Genomic DNA, 19,605 nt, shown 5'->3' with positions numbered 1-19,605 from the left:
CCTATCTCCCTCCCTCCCTCCCTCTCATCTCGTCTGTTTAACTCTCAATGTTAAATAAATAAATAAGATCTTCAAGAAAAGTAAAGAAATATAAAAAGGAAGACATAGTTATAAGTAAAATACCACATCAAAGGCCAACTACTAGATTTTTTTTTCTTTTTAGAATTTGGTATTACATGCATTACCCACACTATTAACCCAGAATTTGAAAAAGAATTTCGCTCGGTCTTAGAAAAGATTTTGGTACCCAGTCATTCTCTTCTGCTTTACAAACTTTCTGTGTCGCATTATCTCTGACTTGCGCATGATGAAATCTTTAGAATTTATGTATTCAGACACTTCGTACCCACTCACACAAGGACTTGAAACACCTGTGATCTACAGAGTTCTCCACGGAACACCACTCTGCTTCCCAGTCCCCGCCCTCCACAGTCTAGCCCTGCCTTTAAAGTATGGATCATGTTTGAAATCGGCCAAATCCTGTCTTCCACAAAGCTAGATTAATACCGAAAAGTAGTATTTGAGGTCCCCTGGCTCTTTTTGAAATTGTTTGACAGGCAGAGTGGACAGAGAGAGAGAGAGAGATACAGAGAAAGGTCTTCCTTTTCCGTTGGGTCACCATGCCGATCCGAAGCCAGGAGCCAGGTGCTTCTCCTGGTCTCCCAAGTGGGTGCAGGGCCCAAGGACTTGGGCCACCTCCCACTGCCTTCCTGGGCCAAAACAGAGAGCTGGACTGGAAGAGTAGCAACTGGGACAGAATCCGGAGCCCCAGCTGGGACTAGAACCCGGGGTTCCAGCACCAGAGGCTAGGATAAGCCAAGTGACTTGCGGCACTGGCCGCAGTTAGTTACCACCTTTCTAAAATACGTGTAAATGCACTGTAGGGGATCATTACTGAAGGTATAGTCAAGTAAAATGTTTTTAAGTTAGTAAACCTCTATCCTATCAAAAATAACTTCCTAATTCATTTTTCATCAATTTAACACATGAAAATTAACTTTATTTCAAATAAACACTGACAAAATTAAATCTTCTTTGTTGCATTTTTCTCTTATATTATATTAAATTACTTTACTTTTCACTTTTTGTGAAAATCTGGCGCCCCGACTGAGACTAGAACCCAGGGTGCCAGTGCCGCAGGCCGAAGATTAGCCTAGTGAGCCTTGGTGTTAGCCGGTCCCCTGGCTTTTAATGGGAGCTTAATTCACTATCTCCACTGTTCAATTTTCTGTCATTTCCTACTGAATTTCCTGTTTTGAGTCAAGGGTGCTACCATCTTCTTAGTCTTGGAAGTCTCTGCACACTCTATGTGCCTGCTGTGTCCTGTGTCCATGTGAGTTGATCTCACCTTGGCCCCTCCTGCCTAGCATGTCCTCTGTCCACGTGTGAGCTGAGCTCACCAGGGCCCCACCTGCCTGGCGTGTCCTATGTCCATATGAGCTGATCTCACCTGGGCCAGTTCTTCCCCTTTCCACTCTCATGGCCCTGGTACAGATCTCAGGTCCCTCCTGCTCTGCAAGCTGCAGCACCCTCTCAATGTCATGCCTCATCCCCTGGCTTGGCACTTCCCAGCCTACTTGTCACAGGCTAGGGAGAGTTTGCACCTTCTCCTTAATTCGGGACCTGTGGGACTGGCCTTGTGTACCCTGAGAAGTCTGGGCTTTATCTCAAGGACACTCATGGTTTGCTTCAAGCCATCTTTTTAGCCTGGTTTCATACTTTCCCCATCTACATAATATGTATTTGGTTTACTGGGCATTTTTGCTTCTCGGAGCCCGTCATGTAGTTTGGTGCTGTTCCTCCTGGAGCAGAAACTCTGTGCTACTCCTTTCCCCAGCTCCCCTGCTGTTAAGAAGTCAGCAGATTCTTCCTCCTCTCCTTTTGATTACCTGGCTGAGTTCTCAAAGAGATCATTTCATTAGGCTCCTAGCGTCCCTTAGCTAGCTGATCTCTCCCTGGATTGTGCACTCCCGGGGACAGGGAACCTGCTGTCTTTCTTTCCCTGTAAGTCAGCCAGTCTGTGTGGAGCTGAACAACTTGACATTGTCTTTTCTGAAGGTTTAATAACCCAGGCAGAGTGAGAGCCAGGAGTTAGAGGACTGCTGTTTCTCTTCAAGGGATGGAATCTCGCTGAGTGGTGTCAGGGAGGGTCTTCCTCACAGGATGATGGCTGCTTAGGCAGTGTCTGCGTGCGGAGGAAGTGGAGTGAAACCTGGGCACGTGGTGGGAGAAGTGGCAGACCCCTGACCTGGGGTGAGTCTCTGATCTGTGGAGAAGGGATGGCAGTTGACTGTGTGTGTCCCTGGTTTGCACTGTCCTGGATGCCTGTTGCTGCTGCCGCAGTCATCTCAGGTCTAGGAATGCCCGACATTCAAACAAAGGCACCTTGCAGCTTCTGTCCGCCTCTGACCTTTCATGAGGCTGGGTTCTGTACCCGGATGGAGGGTGGTAGCAGACCCCGAGTTTTCTTTGTAAAAGCTTTTTGAAAATTCAAGTTGAAGCATTTAAAAAATTTGTTTATTTATGTAAGAGGCTGAGTGACAGAAAAAATTCCTGCAACAGCCAGGGCTGGGCCGGGCCAAAGTTAGGAGCCCAGAGTTCCTTGTGGGTCTCCACGTGGGTGGCAGGGACAGAAGCACTTGAGCCATCACCTGCTGCCTCCCGTGGTGCACGTGAGCAGGAAACCAGATCTGTAGCATGGAGCAACCGAGACTTGATCCAGACTCTCCAGTGTGGGATGTGGGTGTCCCAAGCTGCAGCCTTACCTGCTGCACCACAATGCCTGCCACAGTTGGAAGCATTTTAATGATAAAGTTTAGCTTACAAATTATGTATGTTCCTTTTAGAAATCTGGAAAAATATAAGTGGATAGGAAAAAAAATATTTCCTCATCCTGCATTCTAACTGTGCATAGACAGGCATACTTAACATTTTATGTGTGTTTATTTAGTATTGTTTGTTCTTTTACAAAATTGGATTGATTTTTGAATTGAATTTATTGGCCAATGCCGCAGCTCACTTGGCTAAGCTGCCTACAGCACCGGCACCCCAGGTTCTAGTCCTGTTTGGGGTGCTGGATTCTGTCCCGGTTTCTCCTCTTCCAGTCCAGCTCTCTGCTGTGGCCCAGGAGGGCAATGGAGGATGCCCCAAGTGCTTGGACCCTGCACCGACCTGGGAGACCAGGAGGAAGCACCTGGCTCCTGGCTTTGGATCGGCACAGCTCCAGCCATAGCAGCCATTTGGGGGCTGAACCAATGGAAGCAAGACCTTTCTCTCTGTCTCTCCCTCTCTCACTGTCTAATTCTGCCTGTCAAAAATAAATAAATGAATAAATTTACAAAATTGAATGTTTTATATATCTGTATTCTCATTTTAAGTACCTTAAGCCTTTTCCATATTATGAAAGGTTTTTTTTTTATAAATGTCACTTTTATTATTTTTTTAAAGGTTATTTATTTGAGAGGCAGCAGCTAAGTCATTAGCTGGGACACCCACATCCCCCATCAGAAAGCCTGGTTCAAGTCTTGGACACTGTGATTCCAACCCTTCTTCCTACTAACGCACACCCTGGGAGGCAGCAGATGGTGGCACAAGTACTTGGGTTCCTTTCACTCACATGCGAGACCTGGATTCAGTTCTAGGCTCCTGGCTTTGGCCTGGCCCAGCCCTAGCTGTTGTGGGTATTTGGGGAATGAACCAGAATATGGAGGATTCCTCCCTCTCTCTCCCTTTTTCTCTCTCTCCCTCCCTCCCTTGAAATAAAATGAAAAAAATGTTTTTAAATTACATAAAAAAGAGTAAAAATAGCCATCCATCAACTCTTTATCGACAATCACTATTTTGAAACAATTCAACATTCACTTTACTTCACATTCACTGCCTTTTGTCTCCTGAATTATATCAAGTAAATGCAGACATGATGCTCTTTTACCCATAACTACACCTGCATATATATCCTAAGAACAAAAACATTCTGAAATAATTTCACTTTCATAATCACACTCAGTATAGTTGTGATTATACAATAACATCAGGTCGAGCACAGCATACATTAAATTTCTCCAATCATTCCAAAAACATCTTTAACCTTTTATTTTAATCCAGAGTACAAGGAGTCTTCAGAAAGTTCATGGAAAATGAATTTTATGAAAAACATCTATTCTTGCATTTCCATTTTTTGCACCAAAATAAGTTTATTTTCATTCTATTTTCCCAAGAACTTATATGAGTAAGGACAGCGTGGGCCGGAGCTGTGGCAATGCATGTTAAAGTCCTGGCCTTAAGTGTCAACATCCCATATGGGTGCCAGTTGAAGTCCCAGCTGCTCCTCTTCCAATCCAGCTCTCTGCTATGGCCTGGGAAAGCAGTGGAGGATGGCCCAAGTCCTTGGGCCCCTGTACCTCCCTGGGAGACCAGGAAGAAGCTCCTGGCTTCAGATCAGCGCATCTCCGGCCATTGCGGCATTCTGGGGAGTGAACCAGGAGATGGACAATCTCTCTCTCTCTGTCTCTACCTCTCTCTGTAACTCTGGCTTTCAAATAAATACAATAAATCTTTAAAAATAAAGGACAGTGCATAGCACTGGATTGTTCTCTCTCTTGTATCTTTAAGCAAGAACAGTCTTTCCAACTGTTTCTACCAAATGGAGATTGAAATACCAATATCTACCATAGAGAGTTGGTGGAAGAGGGCACCTAATGATGCTCAGTACCATGGACTCCCCCGTGCCCCTGCGGATTCCAGCAGCCTGTTCTCTGCTGCAAATGGCAACACCTCATTCCAGAAGCCTGTGAGCCATGTGAATCCTTGCCAAGGAGCAAACAGGACCCACATGTGCTCCCCAGTTAAATGCTTCTGAGAGGGACAGACTAAGAGCCACTGCAGGGTCAGTTCCTGCTTGCAGGAGGCCATAGATGAGCCTCTGCCCCTGAGCCTGAAGATGTCCCTAGACGAGGGCTTCACGGTGGCCTCCTGACAGCACAGGTGGAACCGCAAGTGATAATTCACAGCCTGGACCCAAATCCCCAAGGACCTTGGCTGTCCACCTTGCTCTCCCATGACACTGGCCTGTTCTGCCTTTCTCTGTGCAAACAATCAGCATTGCACTTCTGTTAACCATGATCAGCAAGGAGGGCATCATACACACACACACACATGTCCTGTCCCACATATGTGTGTGGCTCCCTCATGGCATTTACAAACCACAGGGTATCCAGCATGCTACTTCTGACTTGCTTTTATTTCAAAAGACAGAGGAAGGTGTTCCCATATGTGAGCCACAAACTGCCACTTCGTTCTAAACTTAGTATGGCAGAGGGAATGCCTGAGCCTTTTCCGTGAGAGATGCCAAGGCTACGACACCACCAAGAAGGTCAGCATCGAGCACTGAAGGTGCCACCCCTGGGAATATACCCAAGGGAAATGAAATCAGCATACCAAAAAAGAGTGATCTCTCTGCATATTTACTACAGCTCACAGCTCACTTCACACTAGCAAGGATATGCAATCAGCCAACGTGCCCAACACCTGAAGAATGAATAAAGACATTATGGGCTATGGACAACATGACATGCATATACGGACTGCATAGCCTGGCTACTGTGCATCCTACTACATTAAGCATAGCCCTGTGAAATCCTCTCTGTCTACACAATGACTTCTTTTCCTTCAATATGTTCCCAGTAGTGGGTACATCCATACAGTTTTCCATGTTGACAGGACTAATTTCACATGGGAAACTGAATTGCAATACAGGTATATATTACAGAATAGAGGCAGTGGATCCATAAACTGAATTCTACCTTAAAACAGTAGAACAGCAAAGTACATCTTCAGAAACTGGAAGGAGGAAAAAGATTCAAACGGAAATACACCCGACGGCATAGAAAATATCACAACAGACATTCAGTGAGACCAAACTACAGGGCATGGAATCTCAGTCAACCTGACTAAACATTTATCCACAGGAAACAGGGGGGGGAGGAGAACAGAGTTAAGTGACTTGAAAACAGAAACAACAGAGAGGACATCGCTACCAACCTTCCAAAATAATGATCCAAAAACACTATGGAAAAACCACTGCACAAGGACTTGGTCAACCTAGATAGAGTGGATTGACTTGCAGAAAGATGCAAACCACTAAAACTGGATACAGTGAAACAAGAAACTCTGAATACAATTCTAATTTGCAAAGAGACTGTAGTAGCAGGGAAAACGAAACAAACAAACCAAATAGACACGAAGAAACAAAGTCCAGTTCCAGATGGCTCCACCGGTGAGAACGCCCATGGAAAAGATAATTAAAATCCGTGATTCCAAACCAGGAGATGAAGAGGAAAAGCCTTCCATTTCATTCTATCAGACCAGCCTTATCCCAACATCCAACACAAGCACATCATAAGGAAAATGGCACACACATATCCGTCATGAATGTGTCACACGCCTCAACAAAATATTTTTTTAACTTTTATTTAATGAATATAAATTTTCAAAGTACGACTTATGGATTACAATGGCTTCCCCCCCATACTGTCCCTCCCACTCACAACCCTCCCCTTTCCCACTCCCTCTCCCCTTCCATTCACATCAAGATTCATTTTCAATTATCTTAATATACAGATCAGCTTAGTATACATTAAGTAAGGATTTCAACAGTTTGCTCCCACACAGAAACATAAAGTGAAAAATAATAGATGATTTTTTAAATGATGATGAAATCAGATCAGACCTATTGTCATGTTTAATCCCAGTGAGAGTCAAGTTGGGAATTGATAATTTCTTTTTTTTTTTTTTTTACAGAAGATCAGTTTAGTATGCATTAAGTAAAGATTTCAACAGTTTGCACCCCCATAGAAACACAAAGTGAAATATACTGTTTGAGTACTCGTTATAGCATTAAATCTCAATGTACAGCACATTAAGGACAGAGATCCTACATGAGGAGTAAGTGCAGTGACTCCTGTTGTTGACTTTACAAATTGACACTCCTGTCTATGGCATCAGTAATCTCCCTATGCACCAGTCATGAGTTTCCAAGGCTATGGAAGCCCCTTGAGTTCTCCGACTCTTATCTTGTTTAGACAAGGTCATAGTCAAAGTGGAGGTTCTCTCCTCCCTTCAGAGAAAGGCACCTCCTTCTTTGAAGACCTGTTCTTTCCACTGGGATCTCAATCACAGAGATCTTTTTGCCAGAGTGTCTTGGCTTTCCATGCCTGAAATACTCTCATGGGCTTTTCAGCCAGATCCAAATGGCTTTAGGGCTGATTCTGAGGCCAGAGTGCTATTTAGGACATTTGCCATTCTATGAGTCTGCTGAGTATCTCGCTTCCCATGTTGGATCACTCTCCCCTTTATTTATTCTATAGGTTAGTGTTAGCAGGTACTAGACTTGTTTATGTGCTCCCTTTGACTCTTAGTCCTTTCATTATGATCAATTGTGAACTGAAATTGATCACTTGGACTAGTGAGAAGGCATTGGTACATGCCACCTTGATGGGATTGAATTGGAATCCCCTGGTATGTTTCTAACTCTACCATTTGGGGCAAGTCAGCTTGAGCATGTCCCAAATTATACATCTCTTCCCTCTCTTATTCCCACTCTTATGTTTAACAGGGATCACATTTCAGTTACTTTTCAACACTTAAGAATAACTGTGTATTAATTACAGAATTAAACCAGTCATATTAAGTAGAACAGACAAAAAAAATACTAAGAGGGACAATGTATGAAGTTGTTCATTAACAGTCAGGGCTATGCTGATCAAGTCACTGTTTCTCATAGTGTCCATTTCACTTCAGGAGGTTTCCTTTTTGGTGTTCAGTCAGTTGTCACCAATCAGGGAGAACATATGGTATTTGTCCCTTTGGGACTGGCTTACTTCACTCAGCATGATGTGTTCCAGATTCCTCCATTTTGTTGCAAATGACTGGATTTCGTTGTTTCTAACTGCAGTATAGTATTCTAAAGAATACATATCCCATAATTTCTTTATCCAGTCTACTGTTGATGGGCATTTAGGTTGGTTCCAGGTCTTGGCTATTGTGAATTGTGCTGCGAAAAACATTTGGGTGCAGACCGCATTTTTGTTTGCCAATTTAAATTCCTTTGAATAAATTCCAAGGAGTGGGATGGCTGGGTCGAATGGTAGGGTTATCTTCAGGTTTCTGAGGAATCTCCAGACTGACTTCCATAGTGGCTTGACCAGTTTGCATTCCCACCAACAGTGGGTTAGTGTCCCTTTTTCCCCACATCCTCGCCAGCATCTGTTGTTGGTAGATTTCTGAATGTGAGCCATTGTAACCGGGGGGAGGTGAAACCTCATTGTGGTTTTGATTTGCATTTCCCTGATTGCTAGTGATCTTGAACATTTTTTCATGTGCCTGTTGGCCATTTGGATTTCCTCTTTTGATAAATGTCTGTTGAGGTCCTTGGCCCATCTCTTAAGTGGGTTGTTTCTTTTGTTTTTGTGGAGTTTCTTGATCTCTTTGTAGATTCTGGTTATTAACCCTGTATCTGTTGCATAGTTTGCAAATATTTTTTCCCATTCTGTCGGTTGTCTCTTCACTCTCCTGTTTCTTTTGCAGTACAGAAACTTCTCAGTTTGATGCAATCCCAATAGTTGATTTTGGCTTTGACTGCCTGTGCCTCCCGGGTCTTTTCCAGAAACTCTTTGCCTGTGCCAATATCTTGAAGGGTTTCTCCAATGTTCTCTAGTAACTTGATGGTGTCAGGTCGTAGATTTTGGTCTTTAATCCATGTTCAGTGGATTTTTGTGTAAGGTGTAAGGTAGGGGTCTTGCTTCATGCTTCTGCACGTGGAAATCCAGTTTTCCCAGCACCATTTATTGAATAGACTGTCCTTGCTCCAGGAATTCGTTTTAGATCCTTGATCAAATATAAGTTGGCTGTAGATGTTTGGGTTGATTTCTGATGTTTCAATTCTGTTCCATTGGTCTATCCATCTGTTTCTGTACCAGTACCATGCTGTTTTGATTACAACTGCCCTGTAGTATGTCCTGAAATCTGGTATTGAGAGGCCCACGGTTTTGTTTTTGTTGTACAAGATTGCTTTAGCTATTCGAGGTCTCTTTTGCCTCCATATGAATTTCATTGTCATTTTTTCTAGATCTGAAAAGAATGTCTTTGGTATCCTGATTGGGATTGCATTGAATCTATAAATTGCTTTTGGGAGAATGGACATTTTGATGATGTTGATTCTTCCAATCCATGAGCATGGAAGATTTTTCCATTTTTTGGTATCCTCTTCTATTTCTTTCTTTAAGATTTTGTAATTCTCATCGTAGAGATCTTTAACGTCCTTGGTTAAGTTTATTCCAAGGTATTTGATTGTTTTTGTAGCTATTGTGAATGGGATTGATCTTAGCAGTTCTTTCTCAGCCGTGGCATTGCTTGTATATACAAAGGCTGTTGATTTTTGTGGATTGATTTTATATCCTGCCACTTTGCCAAACTCCTCTATGAGTTCCAATAGTGTCTTAGTAGAGTTCTTTGGATCCTCTAAGTACAGAATCATATCTTCTGCAAAGAGGGATAGTTTGACTTCTTCCTTCTCAATTTGTATTCCTTTGATTTCTTTTTCTTGTCTGATGGCTCTGGCTAAAACTTCCAGAACTATGTTAAATAGCAGTGGTGAGAGTGGGCATCCCTGTCTGGTGCCAGATCTCAGTGGAAATGCTTCCAACTTTTCCCCATTCAATAGGATGCTGGTCGTGGGTTTTTCATAAATTGCTTTGATTATATTGAGGAATGTTCCTTCTATACCCAATTTGCTTAGAGTTTTCATCATGAAAGGGTGTTGAATTTTATCGAATGCTTTCTCTGCATCTATTGAGATAATCATATGGTTTTTCTTCTGCAGTCTGTTAATGTGGTGAATCACATTTATTGATTTGCGAATGTTGAACCATCCCTGCATATCAGGGATGAATCCCACTTGGTCTGGGTGGATGATTTTTCTGATGTGTTGTTGTATTCTATTGGCCAGAATTTTATTGAGGATTTTTGCGTCTATGTTCATCAGGGATATTGGCCTATAATTTTCTTTCAGTGCTGCATCTTTCTCTGGCTTAGGGATTAAGGTGATGCTTGCTTCATAGAAAGAATTTGGGAGGATTCCCTCTTTTTTGATTGTTCTGAATAGTTTGAGAAAAAATGGGATTAGTTCTTCTTTAAATGTCTGGTAGAATTCAGCAGTGAATCCATCTAGTCCTGGGCTTTTCTTTGTTGGGAGGGCCTTTATTAATGTTTCAATTTCTGTTTCAGTTATGGGTCTATTTAGGTTTTCTATGTCTTCATGCTTCATTTTAGGTAGGTTGCATGTGTCTAGGAATCTATCCATTTCTGATAGATTTTCCTGTTTGCTGGCATACAGGTCCTTGTGGTAATTTCTGATGATTCTTTTTATTTCTGTGGTGTCTGTTGTTATGTTTCCTTTTTCATCTCTGATTTTATTGATTTGGGTCTTTTCTTTTTTTGGTTAGTTGGGCCAATGGGGTGTCAATTTTGTTTATTTTTTCAAAAAACCAGCTTCTCGCTTGGCTGGTTTTTTGTAGTGTTTTTTTGGATTCAATCCTGTTAATTTCTTCTCTGGTTTTAATTATTTCTCTTCTCCTACTAGATTTGGGTTTGGTTTGCTGCAGTTTTTCTAGGTCCTTGAGGTGCACTGAAAGCTCATTTATTTGGTACTTTTCCAATTTCTTGATATAGGCACCTATTGCTATAAATTTGCCTCTCAATACTGCTTGCTGTATCCTATAAGTTTTGATATGTTGTGTTTTTATCTTCATTTACTTCCAGAAAGTTTTTCATTTCTCTTTTAATTTCTTGAATGACCCAGTGTTCATTCAGGAGCATGTTGTTCAGTCTCCATGTGTTTGCATACTTTCTGGGGTTTCCTGAGTTGCTAATTTCCAGCTTCATTCCGCTGTGGTCTGAGAAGCTGCATGGTATGATTCTAATTCTTTTAAATTTGCTGAGACTTGCTTTATGGCCTAGTATGCAATCAATCCTAGAGAAGGTTCCATGCGCTGCTGAGAAGAATGTGAAGTCTGTAGATGTAGGATTGAAAGTTCTGTAGATATCTGTTAGATCCATTTGGGCAACAGTGTCAATTAAATCTGCTGTTTCCTTGTTGATCTTCTGTCCGGATGATCTGTCTATTTCTGAGAGTGGAGTATTGAAGTCCCCCAGTACTATTGTATTGGAATCTAAATCTCCCTTTAAGTCCCTTAACATATCTTTTAAATAGGTGCATATACATTTATAATAGTTACATCTTCCTGTTGAATTGAACCCTTAATCATTATATAGTGTCCCTCTTTGTCTCTCTTAACAGTTTTTGTATTAAAGTTTATTTTGTCTGATATTAATATGGCTACACCTGCTTTTTTTTGGTTTTTGTTGGCATGGAATATCTTTTTCCAACCTTTCAATAGTTGGGTGTTGTTCCTTAAGCCAGTTAGCCAGTTTGTGTCTTTTAACTGGACAGTTCAGGCCAATCACGTATAATGTGACTATTGATACATAGTCACTTTGCCCTGCCATTTTCCCGGAGATATTATCTAGTATATGCTTTGAGCTTCCCATGCTCTTTCGCTGGTAGGTGTTCTTCCTTTACCTTCTTTCATATTGATGGTCGTGTTTCTGTGTTTCTTAGTGTAGCACATCTTTAAGTATCTTTTGCAGGGCCGGACGAGTGGCCACAAAGTCTTTCAATTTCTGTTTGCCATGAAAGGTCTTTATTTCACCTTCATTCACAAATGAGAGCTTGGCAGGATATAATATTCTGGGCTGGCAATTTTTCTCTCTTAGCACCTGTGCTATGTCTCACCATTCCCTCCTAGCCTGTAGTGTTTCTGATGAGAAGTCTGCTGTGAGTCTAATTGGAGATCCTCTGAGAGTAATCTGACGTTTCTCTCTTGCACATTTTAGGATCTTTTCTTTATGTTTCACTGTGGTAATTTTAATTACCACGTGTCGTGGTGAGGATCTCTTTTGGTCATGTTTATTGGGGGTTCTATGAGCTTCCTGTACTAGGATGTCTCTGTCCTTCTCCAAACCCGGAAAGTTCTCTGCTAGTATCTCACTAAAAAGGCCTTCTAATCCTTTCTCTCTCTCTATGCCTTCAGGAACTCCTAGAACTCGAATGTTGGTTTTTTTAATAGTATCCTGAAGATTCCTGACAATATTTTTTAGATTTCTAATTTCCTCTTCTTATCTTTGGTTTGACTGTATGTTTTCCTGTGCTCTGTCTTCTAAGTCCGATATTCTCTCTTCTGCTTCACCCATTCTGTTTTTAAGGCTTTCTAATGTGTTTGTCATTTGATCTATTGAGCTCTTCACTTCATTTTGATTTCTCTTCACTATCACACTTTCCTGTTCTACTAGTTTCTGCGTTTCATTTTGATTCTTCCTTAAAATTTCATTTTCATGAGAGAGATTTTCAATCCTGTCCAATAAGGATTTCTGTAGTTCAAGGATTTGCTTTTGAAAACTTCTAAATGTCCTTATCATAAATTTTTTGAAATCCGTATCTTGCATTTCTTCTATCTCATCATCTTCATACTCTTGGCTTGGGGTGTTTTGTTTATTTGGAGGCATCATAGTGTCATCGTTGATCTTGTTCCCTCGATTTTTGTGTTTGTTGCTTGGCATAGTTAATTATTCTTTCATCACTGTGCATTTTTTAAATTTTTTTTTATTTTATACTATGTCCGTGTTAAGTGGACTGCCTGCTGTTGGAGGAGCCTTGGAGGCTTGAGATGGGTGTGGCCTGAGAGCTCTGCTTGGTTCTTCCTGGTTACGGGTGTGCAAAGGTGACACCCTCAGGTTATGCGTGGTAAATCTCTCTCTCTCTATTTATTTATTTATTTATTTATTTTATTTATTCAGGGGGTAAGTAATACCGCACGGCACGGCTGTGCAGAATTGATGGTATTTAGCTTCCAGTCTCTGGCTTCTACCCAAAGAGTCTGTGTAGGCTCCGTTTCTCCTCTGGACTCCCACTGGGTTGCCTAGGCTACTGAATTGTAGTGACTCAGTTCCTTAGCTCTCCCCTGTTGTTATGTAAATCCAGAGAGGGGGCCTGCTCTTTGTTTCTTGCAAACTCTTCAAGCCTTGCAGCCTTGCAACCTTTGCAAGGTTGGCGGAGAGAGAAACCCCCAACTTTTTTTTTCCTTCTTTCCGGTAGTGAGTCTGCTGCACTTTCTGGCTCCCCTCTAGATTCTGACCCCCGTTTCCCCACCAATGTCTCGGGTTACTGAGCTCACCTCCCCTTCCAGCACCGATGTGTGGACTCGGAGCCCTGGACGTCCCAACTCTCCCCGCTGGTGTCTGTGTGACATGCACTCCCCTTCCTGCACTGGCGCACAGACCCTGCGGCTCCCGCGGCTCCCGTGGCTCCTGCGGCTTGGCTTCCACGCGGTGGGCGACCTTGTTCTCCCAGTAGGTCCTCCGATTCACAGCCACTCGATCCAGAAGAGTTTCCTCTGCAATATTTTCCTGGTTCTTTTTTCTGAGGCTACCGTAACTCCCCTTTTATTAAACTAAATTTTCCCGGACTATCGGTGCGCACCCTCACTATTCCGCCATCTTGGCTCCACTGCCTCAACAAAATATTACCAGACGCCATCCAGAAGCGCAACCAAAGCTTAGCACACTGTGCACAACTGACAGTTACTCCGGAAATGAAAGCGTGGCTACCCTACAAAATCAATCTATCCCAGAACAGATACACATGGGGAAAGTCCACAAAGTATCCCGATAAACACAGAAAACCTAGTTCACAAAAACTTCCATGATGTTTGCGATACGAAAACACAAATCATCACATCAGGAACGGAACGTACACCTCAGCCTGACGAGGCTCTTTCATGAAAAAACCCACAGAGCGCGAACGTCACAAACAACGCGAGGAACCCGAAACTGGCCTCCTAGACCAGGAAACAGACATGCACTTTCGCTCTCCTTCCTCCCATCAACAGTCTCTGACGTCTAGAGCAGGGCGGCTGGGCCCTCCAAAAGCAAACAGACGGGAACGCGGGGCCGTTCCGGGAGGAGACCGAGCCACCTCTGCTCTCGCCCAGCTGCTCGCACCCTGGGGATCCATCCAGACCATCTGCACCGCACGACTGCGACTCCACCCGCGCCTTCGGGACCCAAGAGCAACAGGCACGCGGCCAGCCAAGACGCCCAGCGGGTAACCACAACAGCCACGAGTCACTCACCTCCAAGGAGGTCCGGTCTGCTGGCGGCACAGAGGTCCACGAAGGCCATGGCTTCCGGAAGGGGCCAAAGAGGAGAAACGCGCCTGGGAAATGGCGCGGCAGTCTCGCACAAGCAGCCTCTCCTGATCCCAGCCTGACCCTGGGGCCGCTGGATCTCCCTAGGCTGGGGCAGCCGCATGGAGGACGGCTACTCTCCTCAGGGCTTGCGCATGCTCTCCGGCAGGAGCGAACGTGGTGCTGAGTCCCAGCAGCGCACCACTTGCCAGTAGGGACCAGCGTGTAGGTGCACTTCCGGGTCACAGTGCCAGGCGCAGGTGCACGTCCCACCAGTCGTCACCATGACAACCCTGGACGCTCCTGCACACTGTTGCATCCAGCGTCCCAAGCCCCAAGGCCACTTCCAGTCCCGCCTCTCCAGGCTGTGACCAGGGATGCGGACGCTGATGGCCCAGGTTCTCCGGACCCCACCTCCCTGCCTCGTGGGAGTCCTCAGTGGAGCTCCTGCCTCCTGCCTCCTGCCTCCTGGCTTCTGCCTGGCCCTGCGCTGCTTGATCGTTGCAGCCGCTTGGAGAGAGAAGCTATGCATGGGACATCACCAGCACTTTCTCTCTCCCTCTCTGAGTGATCATCCATCCAGGGGTCCACCCCCGAGGTGGCTACAAAGACCGGGACTGGGCCAGAAGCCAGGGGCTGAAGCAGAAGCCAGGGACTTTAGGCCGGTGCCGTGGTTCAATAGGCAAATCCTCAACCTAGTGGCACCAGCACACCGGGTTCTACTCCTGGTCGGGTCGCTGGATTCTTTCCCGGTTGCCTCTCTTCCAGGCCAGCTCTCTGCTGTGGCCCGGGCAGGCAGTAGAGGAGGGCCCAAGTACTTGGGCCCTGCACCCCATGGGAGTCCAGGAGAAGCACCTGGCTCCTGGTTTCAGATCAGCGCGGTGCGCCGGCCGCAGTGCACCAACCTTGGCGGCCATTGGAGGGTGAACCAACAGCAAAAGGAAGACCTTTTTCTCTGTCTCTCTCTCTCACTATCCACTCTGCCTGTCAATAAATAAATAAATAATGAAGCCAGTGACTTTAGCCGGTGCTCCATTCTGAGTTCAGGGGCCTAAGTCCTTGGGACGTCTCCCACGCCCATGGCTTTCCCAGGCTTGTTAGCAGACAGCTGGATCCCATGGAAAATGACTTCCAGGCGGAGGGTCAGCACTGTGAGGTAGCAGGTAAAGCCACCACCTGTAGTGCTGGCTTCCCATAAGCGTGCTGGTTCGAGTACAGCTGCTCCACTCACTTCCAGTGCAGCTCTCTGCTGTGGTCTGGGAAGGCAGCAGAAGATGCCCCAAGTCCTTTTGCCTCTGCACCCATGAGCAGATCTCAATGAGGATCCTGGCTCCTTGCTTCAGATACTCTCAGCTTTGCCCAGTGCAGCCAACTGGGTAATGGACCAGCAGATGGAAGACTTCCCTTCTCTCGCTCTCGCTCTCGCTCTCCCTCTTTCTCTCTGCCTCCCCCCTCCCTATCTCTCTCCCTTCCTCTCATCTCCTCCATGTGTAACTCTCAATGTCAAATAAATAAATAAGATCTTCAAGAAAAGTAAAGCAATTTAAAAAGGAAGACATAGCTATAAGTAAAATACCACATCAAGGCCAACTACTAGAGTTTTTTTTTTTTTTTTGAATTTGGTATTATATGCATTACCTACTCTATTAACCCAGAATTTGAAAAAGAGTTTAACTTGGTCTTAGAAAAGATTTTGGTACCCAGTCATTCTCTTCTTCCTTACAAACATTCTGTGTGGCATTATCTATGACTTGCGGAAATCATTGGAATTTACATATTCAGACACATACTTACCTGTCACTCCCCCTGTTCGTGGAGGAACGACACAGGACCCTGCGTTGTTCTTTCGTCTGCTCAGCCCTTCCCGGGTTTGCTGCTGGTTCTTCCTGGGTTGGCTGCCAATCCTTCCACCTCCGTGGAAGGGCGGTTTCCCCTGCCACTTTCCCCACTTTCACGGGGGAGTGGCCCACCACCGGCCGGCTCTCTCAGGGGCTGCTCAGATGTTATCCAGATATTCCCCTTAGATGTTCCTGGTGCATGTTGTCTCTCTCCTCCTTTATAGTCCTCTTCCACCAATCCCAACTCTGCTACCCACACACCGAGTACGCTGCTCTCCTCCAATCAGGAGCAGGATGAGCTCCTGCAGGTCATCACTCAAGTTGGCGAGAGGCAGCTGCATAGAAGTTGTTTAATCCCTTCTCAGCGCCATATTGTGGGAGAGCAGATGCATAGAATAAGTCTTAATTCCATTAACTTAATCTAGTCCGAGTTGCTCCCCACACTTACCCACTCGAAGAAGGACATGAAACACCTGTGATCTACAGAGTTCTCCATGGAACACAGCTCTGCTTCCCAGTCCCCGCCCTCCACAGTCTAGCCCTGCCTTTAAAGTATGGATCATGTTGGAAATAGGCCAAATCGTGTCTTCCACAAAGCAAGACAGAATACAGAAAGGAAGCATCTGAGGTCACTGTGGACATTTTCGGCATGCCCATTATCATGTTGGTACTTTCTCCTCTCATTGCTCAATGTCACATACAAATTGGGAAGGAGGAATTCCAACTATCCCTATTTGCAGATGACATAATTCCATATATAGGAGGTCCAAAAGACTCCACTAAGAGACTATCAAAACTCAGAGCAGAGTGTGGTAAAGTGGCAGGAGAGAACACCAGCAGCCTATTTGTATACACAGACAATAGCATGGCTGAGAAAGGACTTCAAAGACCAATCCTGTTCACATAGCTACAAAGAAAAGAAAATAGCTTGGAATCAACATAACCAAGGATGTTCAATAGCTGAGAATCACAAAGGATTAAAGAATGAAATAGAACAGGACACCACACACACACACACACACACAACAACAACAACAACAACAAATTGAGCAGCTTCTGCACTGCCAAAGAGACACTCAGCAAAGTGAAGAGGCAAACTAACAGTTGCAAAGCATGCAACTGATAAAGAATCAACTGCCAGAAACTTTCAAGAAAGTCAACACCAGCAAAACAAACCACCCACTCATAAATGGGCAAGGGACTTCAGCAGGCAAAATATTTCAAGAAAGGAAATCTAAATGGCCAACAAACACATGCAGAAATGCTCAGGATCACCAGCCATCAGGGAAATGCAAATCGATACTACAACGGCCTTGAGGATGTGGGGGAAAAGGACCCCTCATCCACTGCTGGTCAGAATGTAAACTGGTATCGCCACTGTGGAAGACCGTATGGAGATAAGTCAGAAATCTGAATATAGACGTACCATATGAGCCAGCCATTCCATCCCTGGGAATATGCCCAAGGGAAATGAAATTAGCATATGAAAAAAAGAGTAATCTGTGCCTGCATATTTACTACAGCTCACTTCACAGTTGAAAAGATATGCAATCAGCCAACATGCCCATCACCTGAAGACTGAATAAAGACATTATGGGCTATGGACACCATGACATGCATATACAGACTGTATAGCCTGGCTTCTGTGCATCCTACTGCAGTAAGCATAGGCCTGTGAAATCCTCTCTGGCCGCCACCGAATAGCTCAATAGGCTAATCCTCCACCTGAGGCACCGGCACTCCAGGTTCTAGTCCTGGTCGGGGCGCCGGATTCTGTCCCGGTTGCTCCTCTTCCAGTCCAGCTCTCAGCTGTGGCTCAGGAAGGCAGTGGAGGATGGCTCAAGTGCTTGGGCCCTACACCCGCATGGGAGAACAGGAGAAGCACCCAGCTCTTGGCTTTGGATCAGTGCGGTACTCCGGCCATAGTGGCCATTGGTGGGTAAACCTACGGAAAAGGAAGACCTTTCTCTCTGTCTCTCTCTCTCACTGTCCACTCTGCCTGTCAAATAACAAAAAATAAAGAATTCCTCTCTGTCTACACAATAACGTCTTTTCCTTCAATATGTTCCTAGTAGTGGGTACATCCACACAGCTTTCCATTTTGACAGGACTAATTTCACATGGGAAACTGGATTAGTACACAGAATACAGACATCAGATCCATGAACACAATTTTACCTTCAAACACTAGAACAGCAAAGTACATCTTAAGAAACTGCAAAGAGGAAGAAGGTTCAAACGGAAATCCACCCAACGGCATAGAAAATATCACAACAGACATTCAGTGAGACCAAACTACAGGGCTTGAAAACTCAGTCAACCTGACCAAACGTTGATCCACAGGAACACAGGGGGGGAAAGGAGAACAGACTCAAGCGACTTGACAACAGAAACGACAGAGAGGACATCGCTACCAACCTTCCAAAATAATGATCCAAAAACACTGTAGAAAAACCACGGCACAAGGATTTGGTCAACCTAGATAGAGTGCACTGACTCGGAGAAAGATGCAAACCACTAAAACTGGATACAGTGAAACCAGAAACTCTGAATACACTTCTAATTTGCAAAGAGACTGTAGTAGCAGGGAAAACGAAACAAACAAATGAAGAAGACATGATGAAAGTCCAGGACCAGATGGCTCCACCGGTGAGAACTCCCATGGAAAAGGTAATTAAAATCCGTGATTTCCAAACCCTTCCAATAAGGAGATAAAGAGGAAAGGCCGGAGGCTAGGATTAGCCAAGTGAGCTGCAGCACTGGCTGCTGTTAGTTACCTACTAAAATACATGTAAATACATTGTAGGGGATCTTTACTGAAGGTATAGTGATGTAAAATATTTTTAAGTTAAGAAACCTCTATCCTGTCAAAAATAACTTCCTAATTCATTTGTCATCAATTAAAACATGATGAATTAAGTTTATTTCAAATAAACATTGCCAAAATTAAATCTTCTTTGTTGCATTTATCTCTTATATTAAATTAATGTAACTTGCTTTTCACTTTTTACGAAAATACGGTGTCCCGACTGGGACTAGAACCCAGGGTGCCAGCGCTGCAGGCGGAGGATTAGCCTAGTGAGCCATGGCGCCGGCCGGTCCCCTGGATTTTTTCTTTTTTAATTTTTGACAGACAGAGTGGACAGTGAGTGAGAGAGAGAGAGAGAAAGGTCTTCCTTTTGCCGTTGGTACACCCTCCAATGGCCGCCCCGGCCGGCGCGCTGTGGCCAGTGCATCGTGCTGATCTGAAACAAGGAGCCAGGTGCTTCTCCTGGTCTCCCATGGGGTACAGGGCCCAAGTACTTGGGCCATCCTCCACTGCACTCCCAGGCCATAGCAGAGGGCTGGCCTGGAAGAAGGTCATCCGGGACAGAATCCGCAGATTCTGTCACCACTGACAGCCTTGCCATGTACAGCAAAAGCACCAGGAATTATTCCCTTTGTATATTCTGGAAGCAGATGGTTTGTTT

At 44.6% G+C, this 19,605-nt stretch overlaps 1 protein-coding gene across 2 annotated transcripts in view; it reads right to left on the bottom strand.

Annotated features, from left to right (window-relative positions):
* The window catches only part of LOC103346407 (trafficking protein particle complex subunit 9), a 122,692-nt gene extending 106,251 nt beyond the window's left edge, over positions 1 to 16,441 (bottom strand). The window contains exon 1 of one of the 2 annotated variants that reach the window (XM_089321779.1): positions 16,092 to 16,441. The gene's annotated coding sequence lies outside the window, so the exon portion shown is untranslated. The remainder of the gene's footprint in view (positions 1 to 16,091) is intronic. The other variant, XM_089321777.1, reaches the window with a different exon arrangement.
* Between the last annotated feature and the right edge of the window lie 3,164 nt (positions 16,442 to 19,605).

Source organism: Oryctolagus cuniculus, chromosome 19 (genome assembly GCF_051225735.1).
Source record: "Oryctolagus cuniculus isolate XC-2025 breed Fujian yellow rabbit chromosome 19, ASM5122573v1, whole genome shotgun sequence".
Taxonomy (NCBI): domain Eukaryota; kingdom Metazoa; phylum Chordata; class Mammalia; order Lagomorpha; family Leporidae; genus Oryctolagus; species Oryctolagus cuniculus.
This window is presented reverse-complemented; position numbering and strand designations above follow the sequence as displayed.